This window comes from Arachis hypogaea, chromosome 10, assembly GCF_003086295.3.
Source record: "Arachis hypogaea cultivar Tifrunner chromosome 10, arahy.Tifrunner.gnm2.J5K5, whole genome shotgun sequence".
Taxonomy (NCBI): domain Eukaryota; kingdom Viridiplantae; phylum Streptophyta; class Magnoliopsida; order Fabales; family Fabaceae; genus Arachis; species Arachis hypogaea.
The window spans coordinates 36,443,719-36,449,195 of record NC_092045.1 but is presented as its reverse complement, the minus strand read 5'-3'; positions in this window follow the sequence as shown (position 1 = coordinate 36,449,195).

The window sequence follows — 5,477 nt, the reverse complement described above, 5'->3', positions numbered from 1 at the left end:
ATGGATACGATGTGACATACTGGTTCAGGCACTGGGCCTTGTTGGAAGTTGATTCGTGAGAATTAAACGCCCATTTTGAAGCATCTTCAAGTTAGCAACGTGCACCACAATTTCCTGGCGTTGTTGTGAATAACTCCTTCTCTTTAGCACGTGGCAACGTGCTCGAGCCCTTCTCAAGGCTCCATGCTTGCTTCCTGGCGTGGCAACGTGCATGGCAAGGCCATTGGGCGTTGGCAACGTGCATGGTGGGCTGATGGGCGTTTGCAACGCGGTTGGTGCGCCATTGGGCGTTTGGCAACCTGGTTGGTGCGCCATTGGGCGTTGGCAACCTGGTTGGTGCGCCAAGACTTGGTGCCAAAATTTGCTTGTGTGTGCGTTGGCAACGTGCATCTTGAGTTGGCAATGTGGTTGAGCTTGCTTCCTATGGTGCCAAAGTTGCTTGGTTGTGTGGCGTTGGCAACGCCCTCCTCAAGTTGGCAACGTGGTTGAGCTTGCTCCAGGGCCAAGCTTGTGTGAGTGGCGTTGCCTTCAACAACGCCCATAGTTCTTGGCGTTGGCAACGCCCTCGACACTCCTTCATGGCTCAAGTTCCTTGCTTGTGTGGGCGTTGGCAACTTGGTTCTAGAGTTGGCAACGCCAACTTTGCTTCCAGGGCTGCCAAACTTGCTTGTGTTGTGGCGTTGGCAACTTGGTTCTAGAGTTGGCAACGCCAACTTTGCTTCCAGGGCTGCCAAACTTGCTTGTGTGTGGCGTTGGCAACGCCAGCTTCAAGTTGGCAACGCCAACTTGCTCCTTGGTTGCCTCCAGGGCCAAGCTTGCCTTGTGTTGTGGCGTTGGCAACTGATCTCAAGTTGGCAACGCCAACTTTGCTCCTGTTGCCTCCAGGGCCAAGCTCTTTGTGTGTGGGCGTGCCTTCAACAATCCACTATACCAAGTGCAACGCAACTTCATTTTCCTGGCGTTGGCAAGAAAAGCCCCTTGTATCCAATGCAACGCCAACTTCTTGCCCAGCTTGCATCATCTTGCTTCCATGCTTCCTTGTCTCATCACCTATCATCAACAAGGGAAATAGCTTCAAAGTTTTACCAATCATGCAATAAATTTCATGAGATTCATTCATACTCATTCATATATGCATTCTTTAAAACATTTGCATGAATTTGGCTAGAATTAACATGTTCCTTGATATCATCATGCATGGAAACAAAACTCATAAAAGGACTTGTTTATTTAGAGAAAATGAGTGAAATTAAGCTAAAACTAACTAACTAACTAACTAATAAAGCAAATATGCACTTGCATCACAACACCAAACTTAAAGTATTGCTTGTCCTCAAGCAAATATAAAGGACTTTGTCACAAGAATTTAAGATGTAAGACTTGAATGTTCTTCCAAGAGTAATTTCTCATTGAGCATGTCATCCTCACTTGTGTGGTCATTAATTTATTGTAATTGAACACAACTATTCAACTTTTTCAATTAAAATGCTTGCTTCACTACTAAATTGGTTAACTTCACTAGACTTCTTCATACCTTAGCACATGATCCTTGAACCAATTTTTTTCTGCTTATTCTTTTTCCTTCTTTTTTCTTTCCCTTTTTTTTCAATTAAGCTCGAAATTTTGTCTTAAGGCGGCCTTTTAGCATAAGCTTTCAATCAACAATCCCAAACCAGTTGGTTCAAGTTGTTAAGTGTTGAGACACTCTTAAAGATTTACTCACTCAAGCCTCTTTCCTTAACACATTCAGTCACAGGCATATAACATTGAAATTTTGTTTGGATAGTGGTGTCCAGCACCTCTTTGGGTTGCTAAATGTTCTGTTATAGAGCTACTCTTGATTGTGGGTTTCAATCGATAATCCCGAGTTAGTTAACTCAAGTTACCGGGTGATGAAGCACCCCTCGGATTTACTAGCCCAAGTATATCTCTTAACATCAATCACCACAGACACATATCCAAATTTTGTCATTGATGCCTAGCCTTTCATTCTTTGTACTCTATTTTCCTTATTATCAAGGTTATTTGTGCTTTTACTGTTAAAGTCTTTGTGATCCTTAACCAAACTAGTCTTGTATAGCAAGCATTCTTTTGAGTTCATTGAACCTTGATTCTTTCACAATAAAAATACTAGCACTTTTCCTATGGGACAACATGATCCTTTTTAAGCTAGATTTCTCTCTGTTCTTGCTCAAACTACATCTTTTATTCCAATGACAAGTAAAAGTATTAAAGACAAGCAACCATTCCAAATCTGTGAGTGGTGATGCATGGAATGGGCAACATAGAAGACAATGCTTCAAAAATAAAATGCATCTAGAGGTTACCATATTTCAGACATATCTTCTTATTTTAAATAAGAAACATAGGACTTCACCACCTTTTCTTCATGTCTTTTCCTTTGCTTGTTCTCCTTGCTTTCCTTTGCTTTTGGTCTTCTTTCTTTTTGCTTCTCTTTTCTTGTTTTTGTTGTTGCATCTCTTTGATCTTCTTTCTTTTTGCTCCTCCTTTTCCTTGTTGTTGTTCTTGCATTCCATTTGATCTTTTTTGCCAATTCCTGAGCTTATCATTGTCTCCTGTAGCCTCTGTTGATTGAATCTCACCCTTGCTAGTTCTTGCTGTTCAAATATCTTCCGAGCCTCATTAAAACATTTGATTTGTGGGTTGATCAATGGGGGTGTGGAACAGAGGTAACTAAGCTTTTCTTGGGTGCATATGTCATAGTCAAGTCTGTCCTTGTGCCTGGCTTCCTTGAACATTCTGTTTTCATTGAAATCTCTGTAGAGTGTTTCATGTCTAGCATCCAACCTATGGAGAAGTTCTCTTTGCTGAGCTTGCTCTATCCTTAGTTGAGCTTGTTCTTGTATCACTTTCTCCATGGCTTTTTCATGTTCCATAGCTGAATTGTTGATGGCTTCCTGCATCTTGGCATATTGTTCTTGTTGTAGTTCCATCATGTGTGCTTGGTACTCATTCTGTTGGTTCATCCATTGAACTTGAACCCCTCTTTGTTGATCCATCAATTGCCAAAGGTCCCTTTGTTGTTGAGCTTGTTCCTCTTGGCTTCTTTGAATTTGTGAATATTGCCCAGAAATCCCTTCCAAGGCGGCTTGGAGTTGGTTCATGTTCAAAGTGTGGGATTCATCCATTTCTTGAGGCTCCTCCTCTTGTCTTACTTCTTTCCTTTTCTTCCTTCTTGCTAAAGGTTGCCTTTCCAATTGGGTTGTGGTGATAAACTCCAACCTTTCTCGGGTGAGAGGCTTTCCAATAGAGACCAAATCAGTTTCTCCAAATTCTTCAAGAGGCACTCCAGCTTCTTCACATAGGCGCAGAATAGTACTAGGATATCCTAGCCAGCTGTCCTGTTTGACTTTTTGAGCTATTTCAATGATGTTCTTGGCTATAATGTCTCCAACATTGATTTCCCCTCCTTTCATTATGCAATGGATCATTATAGCTCTATTCACCGTTACCTCAGAGTTATTTGAAGTAGAGATCAATGACCTCCTCACTATGTCATGCCATCCTTTTGCTTGAGGTATGAGATCACCTCTCCGAAGTTTGAGTGGTCGGCCATGTGAATCCAATACCCAATCCGTGCCTATTCTGCATAAGTCACTCACCACATCCACATATCTTGGGTCATTTTCAACCCTTTCTTCAAAGCTAGGTCGTTTGAACTGTTTGTGCTTGACCCTTAGCACCCTATTGATGGTGTCCGGGCTAAAATCAACATCTACACCTCTTACATAGCTCATGTAAGGTTCTTCATCATCATATTCTCTTATCACATTAGTGAAGAATTCATGGATGAGAAGCATGCTCACTTCTTGAGGTTGGTCACAGAGAAGCTCCCATCCCCTTTTTCTGATTATTTTTTGTATTTCAGGATATTCATCTTTTTTAAGCTTGAATGGTAACTCCGGAACAACATCTTTGCTTGACATCCAACTAAAGATCCTCTCATTGTGTTTGGATTTGAATCTTCTTTGATCAAATTCATCTTCTCTCCTATCCCTTGATGATGAGGCCATTGAGATTCACTTGCAAGGTTGAATCTCCCCGACACCAAACTTAGATGAATGCTTGTCCTCAAGCACAAGGAAAATGATTGTGAATGAGAGAGATATGAGATAAGCACGGTGACTTAGAAGATGATGGTGAAGGAGATTGAGTGTTTCGGTTATGTGAGAGATGTGATGCTTCAAGAGTTTTGTTGGGTAAAGACGAGGTTCAATGTTAGAATTTGTGAAACATGGAGTAGGTTGGAGGTTGAGTATGAGCTCGGTTAGTGAAGTAAGATTATGGGGGTAGAAGAATGAGTGATGAAGAATGAGGTTTGATGAGTGTGGTTGAAGTATTTAAAGTGAAAGTTGGTGGGGATGTATGGTGGCATTTAAGGCTCGGTCATGGCATGCTTCATTGTGCCCAATGCATGTTGATTTGTTTTTCCCCATGCATAAAGTTCACAACTCATGTGACTTCCCTTCCTTGTGTATCCGTGACCTCACTCACCAAGATTCCCCATCATTTCTTTCTTTCTTTCATTATATGCTTCCAAGATTCCCCATCACTTCTTTCTTTCTTTCCTGCAACAAAATGCCAAAGGCTTGAGATTCTTAAAGTGACATTAATGGCTAAAAACTTATGATGATGTTCCTATGCAAAATTGACTAAATTAGATTCCCTAATCTAATAAATTTTTTTTTTTAGCATTAATAATGCAAGTAAAGACACCAAACTTAGTTTGTGACTAAGTGTTCTATGGAATTAATTCCAAAGATAGCCACATTAAACTTAGTAATTTACTTACATTAGATGCTTTTTTCACGTTTTTTTTTTTTTTTTATAACTAAAGTAGATGACAAAACTTTCATAGCCTAGCATTTTCGTGTATGTATGGACACCAAACTTAGTTTGTGGCTAAGTGTTGTAGAACACACATTTGCCATTATTTCAAGATTGGCCACACCAAACTTAGTGCCTTGCATACACCATGTACTAGTCTACTTGATCATTATTGGTTACTAAAATATGAAAATAAAAGACTCCCTGTGCATGGGTTGCCTCCCATGAAGCGCTTTGTTTATTGTCCTTAGCTTGACATTGCAACTTCTTTGCTCATGTTAAGAGTTGCACACTCTCTTCCTTGCTCCAAGGGCCACCAAAATAATGCTTCACTCTATGTCCATTGGCTGTGAAGGTTTGTTTTGAGGCTTCATCAAGCAATTCAACATAGCCATGAGGTGATACTTTGGTGATGGTGTATGGACCAGTCCATCTAGACCTCAGCTTCCCAGGGAAGATCTTCAATCTTGAATTGAATAGCAACACCTTTTGGCCCGGTTCAAATGTTCTTTGAGAAATCCTCTTATCATGCCATCTCTTTGCTCTCTCTTTGTATATCTTGGCATTGTCATATGCCTCCAACCTGAATTCTTCAAGTTCATTGAGTTGTAGCAACCTCTTCTCTCCTG